The sequence below is a fragment of the Chenopodium album genome, chromosome 1 (genome assembly GCF_948465745.1).
Source record: "Chenopodium album chromosome 1, dcCheAlbu1.1, whole genome shotgun sequence".
Classification (NCBI taxonomy): domain Eukaryota; kingdom Viridiplantae; phylum Streptophyta; class Magnoliopsida; order Caryophyllales; family Amaranthaceae; genus Chenopodium; species Chenopodium album.
The window spans coordinates 14,344,186-14,363,239 of NC_137834.1; the positions used below are offsets into that span (position 1 = coordinate 14,344,186).

The 19,054-nt window shown below is 37.5% G+C and overlaps 1 non-coding gene across 1 annotated transcript; it reads left to right on the plus strand.

The window, feature by feature from the left end:
- Window positions 1-15,449: 15,449 nt before the first annotated feature.
- LOC145566562 (small nucleolar RNA R71) lies at window positions 15,450-15,556 on the plus strand. The gene has a single exon (XR_014095447.1). It is a non-coding gene; the product is annotated as a small nucleolar RNA R71 (small nucleolar RNA).
- The last annotated feature ends 3,498 nt before the right edge of the window (window positions 15,557-19,054 follow it).

Here is a 19,054-nt window from a genome sequence, read left to right on the forward strand (position 1 = left end):
ATCCGTTAGAAATCAGGCCGAACGTAGCTCTAGCCGAACCTTGCACAAGTGTATGTATACCTCAAAAGGTCTTTTTAAGGGTTGTAACGTGGTTAGGCTAAAGGTTATAGAAGAAAGGGATAAAAAAGGCTCAAGACCCTCGATAAGCCCCCAAGGTGTGCAATCTCGCTTTTGAATCTTTATATTTTTATGCTTGAATTTCTACTCTTTTTTAGTTCTCTTTTTTTTTTGCTTTAGCATTTATTTTATTTTTATAAGTGTGGGCAATCCCGATCATGCGGTCTATCACTCACTCGGCATTCATGTTTCTCAGGCACGGTACCGAGCACTCGATAAGAGACGCAATCTGAGACGTGTTCATATCAAAGACATGTTCATATCAAAGACATTGGAACTCTTGCCCTTTTGTACACTTTTATTTATTTTTTGCTTTTGCTTATTTTAATTTTTTTGAATCACTCAAGTCTTTTTGAAATTGCATAAGTTACACACCATCCCAAAGGTTAGGTAGATGTAGGTTGAAAAAAGAAAGGTCTATCGTTAGACGAGGCTCAAAGTGGTTTATGAAGAAAGGATGTATAATTAATGGGCGAAATGAGATATGATAAGGCTACAAGGGGTGCCTTAAATCATTGGTATACCTTGTGCTTAATGGATATTTTTTATTTTTTTTAATGCAATGCAATGAAATTATCATATATAAGGAAATAAAAGCTCATTTTATTAAAAGAAAATATATAATGATCCTACAAAATAAATCTAAGGAGAATAAAAAGGTGCCTATGCTAGACTTATTAGGGAAAGGGTAAATAAAAAGGAAATAGAAAAAAAAAAGGTCACGAAATCTTGTCGTTGAAGCTCGCCTCTTGTCTTGTGTTGTTCCCTTTATCATCACTCGCTCTTCTTGTTAACTGGAGGCATGGGAAGCTTGTTGTTATCAATCAAATATTTGATAGCCTCCTTTAGCTTCCAACAGCTCTCAATAGTATGACCCCTGCCTTGGTGGTACTTGCACTGTTCATTTGGATTCCAACTAGGCAATCTTTTCTTAAGTGGAGGATCTTGAATAGGTCCAATGGGAGTAATGATTCCCTTGGCATGGAGTCGGTCGAAAGCCTCATCATAGCTAATTCCAATAGGGGTAAATTCCCTTTTCGGTTGCTTCCGATTACCAATGGCTAGGATCTCACTAAGGTCCAAAGTACCAACACTGTTGCTAGAGTAGGTATTTTCGGAAGAAGAAGGATAGTCGTTCTTCTTCCCTTTACAGCAACTGATACTATTGTTACTAATCTTGGCCGTCTTGTCGCGCGGAGAAACATGAAGGAGATTTGAATCAATGAGATCTTGAACACGATATTTGAGGGCGAGACATACTTCGGTGGTGTGACCACGACCTCTATGGTATCGACAATAAGAATTTGGATCCCAATTGGGAAAACGTTTTTCAGAAGGAGGGTCTTGACCTTGACCGTGAAGACAGTCAAAAGCTCTATTGTAAGTCATTCCTATTGGTGTGTATTCTTCAATGGTCTGTTTTGCCCGTGGCTTAGGAGCATTGAGTTCTTCATCAAACCCTTGGCGAGACTTTCATCCTCCTCAATTATGGCCACTTCATCGAGAGAGGTCATATAAGTTGTCTCGTTCATGGGCTCTCCTACAGGTGTGATAAGAAGTGATGGATCAAAGGATGCTTGGTCATCTTCGATGGCTAGAATCTCGGAATTTTCATTGTTATCGATCAGATCTTGAATAGCTTCTTTGAGTTTCTAACACTCTTCAGTGTCATGACCCTTTCCTTGATGATATTTGCAGTGCTTATTAGGGTCCCACTTAGGTGGCCTGGCTTCTGGAACTGGATCTTTGATGGGCCCTATGGGCATGACTAGTCCTTTGTGATGTAGCTTCTCGAAAGCCGTTTCATAACTCATACCATGTGGAGTGAACACTCTTTTTAATCTTTGGATTTGTGGTTTAGAGGCGTTCGTGGCATGTACTTCATTAATGGGAGAGGAAGAAGAAGGATGGTCGTTCTTCTTTCCTCTCGCACCATTATCTTTCAGAAGGTCATCTTCAATGTCAATGCCTATATTATAGACAGCTTTGAAAGTATCTAAATTGTGTTGGTACTTTAAGTGCTTTGAATACTTCCCTTGGAGATTCTTGATAAACATCCTCACAGATTCCTTTTCGATGGGAGCCTTGACCATATTAGCAGAAGTTTCCCTCCACTTATTAAAGAAAGAAGTGAACCCTTCGTTTTCTTTTTGTTTTAACATCTCGAGTTGTCTATGGTCTGTCTCATCTTGGATGTTGCACTTATATCTATCTATGAAAGCGTTTGTTATCGACTCCCAAGAAGAGGTCTTTTCTTTCTCGAGAGAAAAGAACCATTGTTGACAAACGGTTTCGAGAGATAGATAGTGGGAACAGAGAGGGGAAAACCTTCTTATCGATACCCTTAATGCTCATTATAGTTTCAAAAGCTCTTAGATGGAAGTAAGGGTTATCTATTGCCTTGAATTTAGAGATGTCAGTGGCGTCAAACTTATGTGGAAGAAGTTCCTTGTCCAGCGAGACCCCTTGTGAACTCATGCCCTGAAATTTATAGTCATTAGATAGCTTGCTTAGACTCTCTTGCATGAGATCCATCTGTTGTTGCTTCACGGGATCATTGATCTTGAGTGTGAGTAGCTTTAGTGTCTCAATCATGGTAACCAAATGGTTTCTAAGCTCATTGAATTCTTCTTGACTTGCCATTATCTTTTTAGCCTTCCTCTTTTAACGAATTGGTTTATCAAAAAGTGAGACTTGAACAACGAGGTTGTCCTTGATTAATCGTCCTTCTCTCCTCGACCAAGTACTGTGGAAAAGGAAAATGGGGATATTTATTGTTAATTATTTGACTCAAACTTTATTCAACATGAAATGGATGGAGGAAGTGAAGAAAGATTGCAATAGAATGTGAAAGAAGATTTAGATGGAGGGATATGAAGAATTAGGAATAGAATGTACCCCCCAACTCAAATGACGAAAAAAAAACCGACTCATGCATTAACCTAAGACATGGTCATGGTGATGTGTACTCAAAGTGTGTGCTAAGACTAGTGAATGTAGGTGACATGTTAAGACTCTTGTCATGACCATGTGGCTAGACTATGTGACTAGATTTAAGCAAAGACTAAGTTAAGACTTCACGTATATGCATTAAACTGGACAGACTGTGGTATTTTAGTCATAATTTTTTATCTATGACTCTGATTTGGATGAAACCAACGCCAAATTAAAGATAAAACTCCGGGCTACAGATCCATAGGTTTTACGACTCGTAGTTTTTCCTATAACTCCGGATATGACCAAAACAAGTTGAAGTTTGTGCAGTATACGGGAATAAAAATCCGGGTTGACTTAAAGGAACTATGACTCGATTTTATATTTATTTATTAGCTCAAATTAATTAATTAAACAAAGTCCTTTAGTCATTAATCATTTTATTTAGTCTTAACACAAGTCAAACAAACGGTTAGGAAAAATCACATAGAGTATGCACAACAAATAATGCACAATTAGTCAAGTAGGCACAATATGATGCAATGAGTTTGCAACCTAACCATGGCTCTAGTTCTCTAAAGTTCGGGATATGGTTTAGTCAATAGAGGGTCCATGGTTAATTGTCTGGATGCACCGCGCGGAAGCCTAACCTTGAAGGGTTGGCGCGAGTGGATGGGACACCGCGAGTTTTAGAAAAAACTCGCTTCCATAGTTTGGTGAATTCAACATTCCAGCGTTCAGTCGGGTAGATGGAGCATGAATTCCCAAAGGGTTATGTCCATATGTAAAACACATATGGGTTTCAGAAAAGTGAGAAAAAATTCAATCAGGAAGTAGGATCGAGCAAACAATACGAAAAACCGGTCGGAATTAGAAGGCATTTTTCTGGTTCGGTATTGGGGGAAATTGGCGCCAGCAATCAGAGACTGGCGCCAGCTTTTAACTGTAGCGCCTGGCGCCAATGCTGGCGTCTGGCGCTACGGCTAAAATGCTGGCGCCAATGCTCTGGTCATTGGCGCTACTTCCCACATGCCTCAGCAGCTTTCTGTGCTCGATAAAATTTTCCAGTTTCGCGCGGTGTTATTTCGGTCCTAGTTGTGAAAGATATTTCTCAAATTTCCTATGTGTAAAAACCTATGTTTTTAACTCATTACGGATGGTCTTTCCAATGAGATCTTCTTTATGCATATGACAATAATGTTAATCAAAATTACGCACATGAAATACTTAGAACGTTTCGAGTCTCATCCACTCATTCTAAATCATTGCCGAAACAAATTCAGGAATTAAAATAGGAATCCTCCCAAGCGGAGTCGCCAAAAACTGTAGGGAATAGATTTCAAGATTTAGTCCCACTATCTTGAACCCCACTGTGATCATACACTAAAGTACGGTGGCGTCCAAAAGGGAAGAAGATAGAGCAAAAGAGTCGACAACAAGTTTTTAGGAACTAGTAAACCGTTCACGAGGTGAAGGTTACACCCCTTAACGATCCAAGAGATCGTCAACTCCATAAGGTCTAGAACCAAATAAGGGTTCGGGGATGAAGGTACAAATCCAACCTAAAAGATATTGAACCTGCCCTAATAATAGGCCTCTACTTTATTCTGATCGTATTCATGTGCGCTTTTTAATTAACATGCAATCAATAGGATTAACCCTAAACCTGTTTATCTATGTTGGTTGAGTATTAATGCACAAATAAATCTATTATTGGCGATCACTTGAAATTATAATCACATTAACCCTAAACAAGATTATTAATTATCTTATTAAGCGTGATTACAAGTATTAATTCCTTTAAACATGCATAAAAAGGTGTGATCAAGCAATAAATAAATATCAAGCAACATAGTAATAATCAATCATGAATAATAATATTATAATCATGATAATAAAAATCATAAATAAAATAATCATCATCAAAATAATAATAATAATAATAATAATAATATTCATAATCATCATAAATTATAACAATTATAATCATAATCATGTTCATGTTAATACTAAAGCATAATAAAAATAGCAAGATCCTAGGCATGATACTAACAAGATTAATAACAAACCCTAGCATGTCACTAAGAAATAAAGATCAAATCTTTAGCCCTAACATGATACTAACAATCATAAATATTAGGAAGAACATAAAAGGCATCGTAACAATCATATTTAGTATTAAAATTACCCTAGACATGATATTAGGAATATCATAATAACAATTAAACATGATCATAACATCAATAAAACCATTAATGCACTTACTTGGATGCCTCGTATCTCTTTCTAATAATAAAATACACACGTTAGTAACTTCAAGGAAAATAATAAACAAAACAATTAAATTAAATAATTGAAATAGAGATTTGGGACCAAACCCTCAGAAATTAAACCTTTCACGTCTAGAGCGAAGGCAACTTCGAATATGGCTAGGTGTATCTAGATCTTGTGAATGCGGAATTTTGTATGTGAAAAAACAAGTTTAGAGAAAGAGAGAAAGATGAATGAATGAATTAGAAAAGAATGAGAATTGAAAACTGATTGTAGGTGAATATAATTGAAAACTGATTGTTGATGAGAATTGGTGAATCAAAACGGGGTTTTTAATACGTTATTTATAGAGAAATCAGCCAAAAAAGATAAAATATCAAAACAGAGCACTTGGCGCACGCAAAACGAGGTTGGCGCACGCAAAACGAGGTTGGCGCACGCAAAACAGAGCTGGCGCTAACCCTGGCTAATTGGCGCCAGGCGCCAAAGGCTAGCACAAGGCGCCAATGGCTGGCGCCCGGCCTGGTTCCAGGCGCCAATGCCTGGAGTCAGGCGCCAGGGCTGTTTTCAACGCATTTTCGAAAATCAGATAAGTTTGCCGTACTGGAGGATAAAATCGTATCTTTTCCTCGAAAATGCTTTTTGATTTTAATTAAAACTCTGAAAAGTTAACAAAAGTCAATTTATCAATGCTAATTTAATTAGGAATGAAAAGAACCTTCTAGAAGAATCTAGAAGACTAAAACCATTCCTAATTGCAATAGGAATGATAAATCATATTAGGCCCTCCCCTAGATAATTGGGCCGCATATAAGGCTCAAACCGGGCCCAGTTTAGTAATTTGGCCATAACTTCCTCATTATTCATCGGAATTTGGCTTATAATATATCGTTGGAAAGCTCTTTTCAAGCCCCATACAAATACACTACTATTGGACTCATATCATGGACCAAACAAACTGTATTGGCTGTTTTCTTAAAATAAGTTTTCAAAAACAGAGAGATGAGAAAAGAAATTAAAACTATCCGCAACACTAGACTTTCCACACTTTCACTTCATTCGATTATGATTTGATGCAAAAAGTACTCATCACTGGGTTGTGTTTTGGGGAGACACAAATGGGTGTCTACAAGAACCTTTCAAGCTTGATCCATATTCCACCCGGATAGTATACAACATCTTACTCAAAAGTAGTTACTTTCTTGAGATGCCTTAAGGAATAGGAATGAAGAAATCTTTCTTACTTCCTATCCCAAAGAAAAGCTTCTCCTTTGGATTAGAATATAAACCAACCAAAGAAGAATTGAAGTCTCACGATGCGAAAAACAAAGCACGTATAGACAACAACAAAAAAGGGATAATCACTTTACTCCCATCCTACCAACAAACCCTTAATGGACAATTCATTAGGGAGGGAGAAGACTCCCCACGCTATGAATTTCCAGAACCACTAGTTTTGGAAGGAATCAAGAAGCCTGGATTCAAAATATTTCACGATTGCTACTTCTTGGATGACGATTTTAGTATCGTTAAATCAAAATACCCAATTCCAGGGTGCTATGATAGGCAAGAATTTAACTTGCTATTTGGACTAGAACAAAATTATGTCGCTGCGATGACCAATCAAAATGCCATCCAAGATGAAGCTTTTGACCCAACTTTATTGATCACCCCTTCTAATGAAACCTTGGAGCATGGGTGGAGGAAATCTTTCAAGTGGACCAATCAAAAAGGCGATAAGCTGGAAATCGTCACAGGCGAAGGGAAGATGTTTAAAGAATCGGACGACGAATCTATTATAGCCTCTAGGGAAGCTGAGAATCTAGGCCTTGTGGCCATTACTGAGTCTTTATTTTCTAGTTATAAGGACGAGGATTCTAAAAAGGATTCTTCTCTTAATGTATTTTCATTTGATTCTAATAATAAGAGCTCTATTTCCGAGTATATGCCTTCTATTGAATCTTTCGAATGCTATAACAATCAATCTAATGAAGATATTAATAAGTTGGTTGAACTAATGAATGAACGAGAACAAAAGAACCCTATCATTGAAGAAACTGAAACAATCAATATAGGACCAAGGAAAAAAAACAAAGAAGTAAAAATTGGCTTAACTCTAAATCCAGAAGAGCGATCGACACTCATATCGACGCTCAAAGAATTCGAAGATGTGTTTGCTTGGTCATAAAAGGACATGCCTGGAATAGATAGGGAAATTGCGGAACATATCATTCCCTTGAACTGTATATCTAAACCAGTAAAACAAAAACTTCGACGAATGAAACCTTACGTCGCGTTAAAAATAAAAGAAGAAGTACAAAAACAATTGGACGCTGGTTTCATTCGCGTATGTAATTATCCAGAATGGGTAGCGAACATCGTCCCAGTCCCTAAAAAGGATGGACGAGTTCACATGTGTGTCGACTTTAGGGACCTTAATAAGGCTAGCCCTAAAGACGATTTTCCTCTACCACATATTGATATATTGGTAAATAACACGGCTGAACATGCGATACATTAGGAATTAGGGGGTTCCTTGGAAAACTGCAATACATTAGTCGCTTTATCAACAAATTGGCTATGACTTGTTAGCCAATATTAAAAAAATTGAAAAAAGAGGAAAAACATGAATGGGACAATCAATGCCAAAAGACCTTTGAGAAAATCAAAGATTATCTTAAAAGCCCACCAATTTTAGCACCACCCGTACCCAAACTATCTCTTAGGCTATACATTACAGTTACAGACACGGCCACGGGTGCCATGTTAGCACAAGAGGTAGAAAAAGTCGAGCGTGCAATATATTACATAAGTAAAAAATTCATCCAATATGAAACGAGATATAGCACCTTAGAAAAGACAAGTTTAGCATTAGTGTGGGCAACTAAAAAATTACAACATTATATGCTACCACACAATACTCATGTGATTTCTCAACAAAATCCGATAAAGTATTTGTTTGAACAACCACCTATACAAGGAAGAATATCCAAATGGTTGGTGATGTTGGCCAAATTTAAGTTAAAATATATTCTAGAAAAATCAATGAAGGGAAAAGTAATTTCCGACTTTCTGGCTCAACATCCAATTCAAACAAGTCATGCAGAAACTACTTGTCTTCCGGATGAAGAGATTCTCATGACACAAGATGAAAAATGGGTAATGTACTTTGACGGTGCATCCAACCAAAAGGGATGTGGCGTAGGAGTATTACTCATAAGTCCAGAGGGAGCACATACTCTAATCTCTGTCAAAGTAGACTTTGGGGTTACTAATAATGCCGTAAAATGTGAAGCGTGCATTATTTGATTAGAAGAAACAGCTAGCATAGGTGTGCAAAAAGTAGAGGTATATGGAGATTGCAGTTTATTATAAATCATATACTGAAAAAATGGAAAATAAAGAACTCCACAATGATATTATACCAAGCACACCTAGAGCAACTCATCGAGCATTTTGAACATATTGACTTTAAATATCTTTCAAGGGATGATAATCAATTTTCCGATGCGCTAGCAAAATTAGCCTCAATGATCAACATTCCAGATCACTTGAATATGATGCCATTATGCGTTGATAGAAGAGAAAAACCATCATATTGCAACGCAATAGAGGAAATAAATGACATCGAAGGAAACAATCACAATCCTTGGTATGATCATATCCTCCAATATATTACTCATGGCACATATCCCGAAAATACTTCATCGAAAGACCAACGAGCCTTACGAACACTTGCGGCTCAATACGGTCTATTAAATGGTCAATTATGCAAAAAAGAACCTAATGGTCAAAATTTATTGTGTATAGACCAACCCGAAACCACACGCCTTATGGAGAATACTCACAAAGGTGTTTGTGGACCTCACATGAATGGTAAAATGCTTGCAAAAATAATTTCACGACAAGGGTACTATTGGTCCACTATGGAACATGATTGCCTACAATATATCAAAAAATGTCTAGAGTGCCAAAAGTTTGCTAATTTACAACACCTTCCACCATCCAAACTATATAATCTCACTTCCCCTTGGCCCTTTTCAACTTAGGGAATTGACATAATTGGAAAAGTTTCTCTCCAAATGGAGCAGGAGGGCACGAGTACGTATTGGTAGCCATAGATTACTTCACCAAGTGGATTGAGGCTGCTTCTTATGTGAATATCACTTCTAAACATGTCGCAAAGTTTCTCGAACGAAACATATTTTGTAGATTTGGAGTTCCACATGAACTAATTAGTGATAAGGGATCTCAATTCAAGGCTGATGTCGAGACCCTCTTAACTCGTTATAAAGTAAAACATCATCACTCATCCCCATACAAACCTCAAATGAATGGAGCTGTAGAATCGACAAATAAAAATATAACAGTCATCATTAAGAAAATGGCAAAAAATTATAAAGACTGGCCGAATAAATTATACTTCGCACTATGGGGTTATAGAACGTCTATACGAACATCAATAGGAGTAACTCCATACTCCTTAGTTTTCGAAATGGACGCGGTTCAACCAGTCGAACTGGAAATACCATCCTTACGCATCATACTCGAAAGTAAGCTACCGAAAGCTGAATGGGTAAGAGCGAGGTATGAGGAGCTTTTATTGCTCGATGAACGATGATTAAGAACTTTGCATCACGTACAAGTCTACCAAAGGCGTATTGCGCGTCATTTCAATAAAAGAGTAAAACCCAGAAATATAAAAGAAGGTGACTTTGTACTAAAAGAGGTTAGGGGTCTACCTACCAATCCAAGAGGGAAATTCAAACCTAATTGGATAGGTCCCTACAGCGTAATTGAAATCCTATCAGGAGGAGCCGTCAGATTAATGGACATTGGAGGAGATGAAATTCGCCAATTAATAAACATTGATAGACTTAAGAAATATTACATATGAAATCCGGATTAACTCGTTCATTCATACAACTTTAAATAGCATTCAATTGAAAGATTCTAAGTGTTATGCATTTTACCGAATGACACGATAAAATACATAACACTTGGGGGGGTAATTTAGAAATGATAAACCGTTCTAAGTGTTCAGATTTTTTATCGAACTTCACGAAAAAAATCTTCACACTTGGGGGGGTAATAGCGCAGAAAATAAAAACTTTTTTTTTCGAAACACTCGTATTACATGTGTCGCGCACAATTGAAATAGTTGCGCGCGACTGGTTCGCGCAACCTTAGTTGTTGCGCGCGCCACCTGATCGTAAACTACGAACCCGGACTTTTTTGTTTGAACGAAGTTGCAACTTCTACTTACGATAAAAGGAGGGCGTTTTGTGAATATAAACATGTACTCGGAAAATATAAAAATTAAACTTTGATTTAATTCTTTTTAAACAAAGTTTGATTAATTTCATTTTTTTCATTTAATTTCTACCTAAGGAGCTAAAGAAAAATAAAATATACATAATAAAAGAATTAGAACTACGCAATGACCTGATTTCGTGATACAAATACGTAGGCAATCTATATGATTTGGTCATATCAAAATATCAAAACATAAAGCTCATTTTTATTTCATTCAAATTCAAAAAAACAGGGGAGACATTGTTGAACTAGATCATAAATAAAGAAAAGGGGCATAGTAGTGATTACACTTTATTCAAAAAATTAAAAAGAGAGAACACAACGAAATTGTGTAACACTCTAAGGCTTCACTATATCCTCAATTGTCACGGATGATGGAGGAGTAGTTTCCATCGCAGTATTTTCAGAAACCTTAGAGCTTTCTCCTACAGTCTTCTTCTTTACCCATACATTGTTCTTCAATTTAGGAATAGGAGCCTTTTCAACCCTTTTTCCCTTTTCCGAAGCTTTTGTTAGAGTCCTCTTTCGAGTTTGTTGCGAAGGTTCCTTGATTATCACACCTTTTTGTGCGGGTTTGGAGGGAGCTTTCCTTTTGGATTTCTTCGAACGCGCCTTAGGAGATGAGAAGTCATATATTCTTCTCACTCCTTTGTTTTGGCCACTAGGAGGGGTAGTGGTGGCCGAATGCATTAAAGGCTTAGGTGGATTGCGAGCTGTGGCAGTTTGATATTGAGATCCGGCGTTGTTTAATTCGCCCTAATACGCCGCATTTATCCAAGCTTTATAAAAGGAAGATAATACAATACTCGCAGCGGGATTTTGTACTACCCACCTTGGAAGACTTGACCAATACTCTATCCTACGAAAAATTCGCTCGGGTCTAAAAGTCACATCTTTGGGTGCATCACAGTCTTGCGGGGGAATAATCTATTTCATCACGTATTGTCTCATCATCCTGTAAGGAAAATTTTAAGTAAACTAGATAGGACTAAAAGCCTAATGTAAGGGAAATTGAGACTACTCCCAACCATACTATTTATGTTCCACCAAGGAATCAGAAAACGTATGTTAGGAGCCCCGTGACGGAAAAACGACGTCCATTCCACTTCATTCTTGTGCTTGTAAAGGATCTGACGTCCAGGGAATGTTCGTACTCCATTAGCCTCGATATTTTGTGGCTGATCAACTATTCGCAAACGCTCCATGAGCCAAATCTGAAAAAATATAAAAAATTAAAAAAAATAATCAGTTTTTACATGAGCAGGTGGCGCGCTCATCAAAATAAGTTGCGCGCGCCATCCGCGCGTAGCGCAGAAGATTGCGCTAGACTTACCAGCGCAACTGATAGGGTAAAGTCGTATCCCCAAATCAAAAGTAAATACCTAAATCCTCTAACTAAAGTAGATAGGGAAGTAGGGTTGATCTCCACAGGGAAACAAGTCTTTCTATTCCTAATTAACTAAAATAATCTAGATTATGAAGTAACCAATATTTATATTTGAATAAGAAACTAAACTACGAGGATTGAGAATAGGGAGAAAACAATATATAAAAGGATCTAGGGCATAGGTTCACCAATAAATAATACTCCATGGTAAAACATAGTAATCAATCATTGACATTGCATAAATAACATGATTAACAGGCTCTCGCAATTTATTAATCAACATGGATCTAACAGGATCTCGCAATTTACTAGATCTAAGTTCCTATTGAAAATAGCCTTTAATATCAAATTAACATCTGCTCGATTCATTAATTCAATATTGTTATACTTTTACAAGCCGCTATTGTAAAACGTTAAAACAATTCAATAAGAAATTATCATGCAATACCAATAATCAATAATAGTCAATCATCAATGCATCAATTAACCAGATTGTAAAGGGCTTTCGCTATGTATTACAATCACAGAATTAATCATCCGTTATTAAATTTCATCTCTCGAATCTCGACTTAACCATTTATAAATTAACCTGCCTATTTAAACTAGACCTAAACATTAATTCTCATATGTCGAATCTCGAAACAATATTGTCAAACTCAAGCATAAAAGATCAGGCCTAATCTAGTCACAGAGCATTAAATCAATCAATAGGAAATTAATCTAGCATTGATAATTAACAACAACAATTTACCCCTTCATATTATTTATGGATCCCCACAAACCCTAGAAATAAAACTACTCACACATAATTAAATCTAAACTAATCAAAGTAATAAAGCAAGACATGATAAAAAGAATAAAGTAAATAACTAAGATTAAGAGAAGAGAAATCGTTACCAAAATAAATCTGGAATTAAGAGTAGAATTAAGAACAAAGGTTTTAGAGAAAAGAAATCTAAGAGAATAATTAAGAGAGTAAAGGAAGAGTAAAGAGGAGAAGAAGATATCCTCAAATCGTATTACAGAGGAGTATTTATACTCTGTACAAAAATCCTAAACTAAAACTAATTAAAACGACACTAATCGTCCCCTAAGAAATACACGCGCCCGATCGGGCGCACCTTTTTTGCTCATTACTACTAATCTCACGCCCGGCTGGGCGCGTCACCAAGCGCTAGCCTAAGCTTCTCCCGCCCGGCCGTGCGCGCCTCCGGGCGCCAGCCTTTTTGGTCGGGCGGCTCATTTGGGCCACTATTTGGACTTCGATTGGGCTCCAAATCTTCGGGCCAATCTGGATTTCCTCTTCTGGTCTTGAATACTCGGGCCAAATGCCCCGGTATCACCTATACCGAGCCCTTAATCACCGGTTCGATGGCTCTAACCGGCCCTGGGCTATAAAATCTAGTCGTGCTTCTCCAATGCTCGTGATTGCTCCAAAATATCTCGGGAAAATACTCCAAAAGCATAAATCCCTGCAAAAGTCAACCAAATCTACGAAAATACTAGAAAACACCAATTAGTAAAAAAAGTGGCTCTAAAGAGCCAAAAACACTACTAATTATGACCTAGGGACGGGGGTAAAATACTGTATAAAATAGACACATCAAACTCCCCCAAGCCAAACTTTTGCTTGTCCGTAAGCAAAGATCTCATCTGAAAAGGATGCAACACAAGATAGCGCCTCTAAGGGATCTTTTTTAAGAGCTTGGGGCTTGTTAGAATAATTTACAACCACATTAACACTGAAACATTTCTCCTCATTCATGGAGCTTTTAGGGGCATTATTCAGATTAAAAACAACTTTATCATCCCCTACTGATAATGTTAACTTACCACTTCTTACATCTATGACTGCTCTTGTAGTGTTAAGGAATGGTATACCCAAAATAATTGGGGTTTGCATATCCTCACCCATATCAAGAACAACAAATCTACAGGTATATAAAATTTACCTACTCTAACGGGGACATCCTCTAAAACACCTAAGGGGTATTTGAAAGAACGATCGACCATTTGTAGAGTTATGTTGGTAGCTTTTAATTTACTCATATTCAACTTAGAACATACAGATAATGGCATGAGGCTAACACTAGCACCCAAATAACATAATGCATTATCAATCAAGAGATTGCCAATATGACAGGGGATGGAAAAACTACCCGGATCTTTTAATTTAGGTGGAGACTTATTTTGAAGTACGGCACTACACTCTGCAGTGAAAGCTACTGTCTCTACCTCACTAATAGACCTTTTCCTCGTCAATATTTCTTTCATAAATTTTGCATACGAGGGGATTTTTGTGATCAATTCAGTAAAGGGAATTGTTACCTTCAAATCTTTTATCACCTCTAGGAACTTACCAAACTGCTTATCCAAATTTGTCTTCAATTGACGATTGGGGAATGGGAGTTTGATAATTGGCTTTGGAGCATTATTACTCTTGTCTGGAGTAGCCACCTTCTCTGGAGTTGTACCCTGCAATGTAGAATTAGATATGTTAGTACTATCCTTTAGCCCTACAAGGCTATCAACTACATTATTTGGTTTAACGGAATTAAGATTAGCATTATTTAACAAAACAGGTTCATCAACTCCGGGCATCGAGGGCCCTTCATAGTTTGAACCACTCCTTAGAGTAATTGCAAATGCTTGATCCGTAGGCCGGGTTGGCTGCGCCGGCAAAGCTCCCTGTTGGCGGGCTTGTAGGGTAGCGGAGAGTTGCGCAATTTGATTATCTACAATTTTATTATGCGCTAGAATTTGATCAATTGTCGCATCTCTGCTCTCCATGTGCTTTTGCATATTAGCCAACAATGCTCTAATTTCCACCAGCGAAGGGTCAGAAGATGAGGAGGGTTGTTGTGGTTGGTTCTACTGGCTAGCATTGGGATGATAATATTTCTACTGCTGTTGCTGTGGCGCCTGTGGTTCTTGTGTTGGTGGATTTTGAACATTAGTGCTCCGGTAGGAAAGGTACGGATGATTCCGATACCCAGGATTGTAAGTGTTGGAGTATGGGTTATTCTGCCTATAAGCTTTGAAGGCGTTAACTTGCTCCACGGAACTCCTGCAATCTTGCTCCCAATGACCTACAATACCACAATTTTAACAGAAAGCCTCATTAAAATTATTATTAATCGCAGAAACATTAGCTACATTAGCAGTGCTCAGATTATCTAATTTTTGGCAAATAGAGGTTAGTTGAGCTTGCAAAAACGATACAGAGTCGACACTATGCTTCCCCTTGTTAGAAAATCCTCTAGGATTCTCATATTGGGAATTGTGTATCGCCATATCTTCAATAACCTGAACTGCATCTTCAACATCAAGATTCATAAATCTCCCACTAGCTGCAGAGTCTAAAATTATTCGAGAAGAATTTCCAAGGCCATTATAAAAGGCTTGGATTAACTACCATTGCGCTAAATTATGGTGAGGGAAATCTCTTTGTAAATCTTTGAACCTCTCCCAAGCCTCATATAAAGATTCATCGGCTTCTTGGGCAATGTTCTGGATTGCACTCCGTAGTACGGTTGTTCTCTCAGCAGGTTAATACTTGTTATAGAAATTCAAAACAAGAGTTTCCCAGTCAGTTATAGCAAGTGTAGTTCTATTTAAGCCATTAAACCACAATTTAGCTTTTCCAGTCAAAGAGAAAGGAAAGAGAATCTCCCTGATTTGGTCTTGAGTGACCCCGGCTTGCCTGATGGTGTTGCAATATTGACAATAGTCGGTAATGTAAAGTTTCGGGTCTTCACCCTTGGCTCCACTGAATTGCTTCCTCTCTATCATCGTTATAAATTGAGGTTTAATTTCAAATTGAACCCCATCAAGAGCCGGAGGAGGGGTGAGATGTGGAAAATCCGTAAGCTTTGGTTGTGAATAATCACTAAGCTTATTTGGAGCCGTCATCTCTGATTCTGCGTCTGATGATCTCTCTGAATCGCTAGAACCAGTTGGAGGATCGCGGTGATTATTGTTATTATCACTAGAATCCGCCAGGATTTGCTTGTAAAAATTTTTCTGTCTATGGAATAAACGTTCGATCTCATGATCGAATGGGATGTAACCTGATCTGGAACACCTGGGCATAAATAAAAACTAGAAGCAAATATGAGATTTGGCTCTGAGAACTAACGCTCTATGAGACAAAAGGGAAATAATCTAGACTAAAAAAACAATCAGAAATAAAAATAAAACCGTTTCCCCGGCAACGACGCCAAATTTTGACAAGGTAAAGTCGTATCCCCAAATCAAAAGTAAATACCTAAATCCTCTAACTAAAGTAGATAGGGAAGTAGGTTCGATCTCAACAGGGAAACAAGTCTTTCTATTCTTAATTAACTAAAATAATCTAGATTATGAAGTAACCAATATTTATATTTAAATAAGAAACTAAACTACGAGGATTGAGAATAGGGAGAAAACAATATATAAAAGGATCTAGGGCATAGGTTCACCAATAAATAATACTCCAGGGTAAAACATAGTAATCAATCATTGACATTGCATAAATAACATGATTAACAGGCTCTCGCAATTTATTAATCAACATAGATCTAATAGGCTCTCGCAATTTACTAGATCTAAGTTCCTATTGAAAATAGCCTTTAATATCAAATTAACATCTGCTCGATTCATTAATTCAATATTGCTATACTTTTACAAGCCGCTATTGTAAAACGTTAAAACAATTCAATAAAAAATTATCATGCAATACCAATAATCAATAATAGTGAATCATCAATGCATCAATTTACCAGATTGTAAAGGGCTTTCGCTACGTATTACAATCAAAGAATTAATCATCCGTTATTAAATCTCATCTCTCGAATCTCGACTTAACCATTTATAAATTAACCTGCCTATTGAAACTAGACCTAAACATTAATTCTCATCTGTCGAATCTCGAAACAATATTGTCAAACTCAAGCATAAAAGATCAGGCCTAATCTAGTCACAGAGCATTAAATCAATCAATAGGAAATTAATCTAGCATTGATAATTAACAACAACAATTTACCCCTTCATATTATTTATGGATCCCCACAAACCCTAGAAATAAAACTACTCACACATAATTAAATCAAAACTAATCAAAGTAATAAAGCAAGACATGATAAAAAGAATAAAGTAAATAACTAAGATTAAGAGAAGAGAAATCGTTACCAAAATAAATCTGGAATTCAGAGTAGAATAAAGAACAAAGGTTTAAGAGAAAAGAAATCTAAGAGAATAATTAAGAGAGTAAAGGAAGAGTAAAGAGGAGAAGAAGATATCCTCAAATCGTATTACAGAGGAGTATTTATACTCCGTACAAAAATCCTAAACTAAAATAAATTAAAACGACGCTAATCGTCCCCTAAGAAATACACGCGCCCGATCGGGCGAGGCACCGCCCGATCGGGCGCACCTTTTTTGCTCATTACTACTAATCTCGCGCCCGGCCGGGCGCGTCACCGGGTGCCTGCCTAAGCTTCTCCCGCCCGGCCGGGCGCGCCTCCGGGCGTTAGCCTTTTTGGCCGGGCGGCTCATTTGGCCACTATTTGGACTTCGATTGGGCTCCAACTCTTCAGGCCAATCTGGATTTCCTTTTCCGGTCTTGAATACTCGGTCCAAATGCCCCGGTATCACCTATACCGAGCCCTTAATCACCGGTTCTATGGCTCTAACCGGCCCTTGGCTATAAAATCTGGTCGTGCTTTTCCAATGCTCGTGATTGCTCCAAAATATCTCGGGAAAATACTCCAAAAGCATAAATCCCTGCAAAAGTCAACCAAATCTACGAAAACACTAGAAAACACCAATTAGTAATAAAAGTGGCTCTAAAGAGCCAAAAACACTACTAATTATGACCAAGGGACGGGGGTAAAATACTGTATAAAATAGACACATCAGCAACTTCATGGCTTGCGCTCAAAAAACGACGAAAAAAAAAATTACGAGTGGACTTCCCATGAAACCATTTTCGCAGGGTCTCCTTTAAGACGATTCAAGCATAAAATGGTTTTTGCCAAAGCCAAAGGAGCGGGTGAATGACATCCCTCTATTTGCTCTACTACGGACACCATGGAATAATCTCCATATTCTTTGCCTGTCCTAAGTAGACAATTGACAATAAGACAATAGCATAAAGCACGAATTTTAAAGCGTTGTTTAGTCATGTTGTCACGAGGGGCGACGAAATGTTCAATAAATTGAATTAAATTCACGCCTTCTTCAGTTCCAATATTGGTCATATCATTGTCGGACAAGCCGAAAAATCTTTGGAATATAGGTTTGGGATCCGACAATGGGGGCGATTAAGTCATAGGGAGAGTATTTGTAGGGAAGCCTAGCAAGGCCTCAAACTCACCAGGAAGGGGAATAATTTCGTCTCCTTTAAAAAAAAAAGAGATGGTGGTTGGAGTCCCAATGGTTAACTGCGGCATGAAGGAAATTAAAATTAATAATTAATTGCATATAATTCAATATAGAGTCTAGGTGATAAATTTTGAAAGCCAGTTTGTCCTCGTTTGAAAGGGAGGTAACCCATTGCTTCAAACGCTGTTCAAAGGTCTTCTTCATTGTTCAATGTAAAAAAAAAAGGAGAGTAAGAATTTAGAGAGATTTTTCTTTTTAGTTCTTATAATATTACTAAGCGAATGAATGCGAGATAATAAAAAAAACCTACACGAAACCGTGCTTAAATAGACCCAAAAGGGGCATATTTTTGGCAATTTTCGCCCAAAGGAAATTTCACAAACAGGTGGCGTGCGCAACTCATGAGTTGCGCGTGACATCCGCACGCAACTACATCACATGCGCGCGATAGCCGCGCGCAACTCATCCAGTTGCGCGCGTCTTCTCTGTCGCGACATGTGGTTTAAGTTTATTTCCATATTTAGGCTTACATAATGACGGAATCTTGACGAAATCTTAAGACTAATCTTACGCTTGCCTTTTGCTAACTCTTGTTTCCCTTTTCTTTCCTATTTATTTGTTTTCTTTTTTATTTTATTTTATTATTTTCTTGTTCTTCTTTTCCTT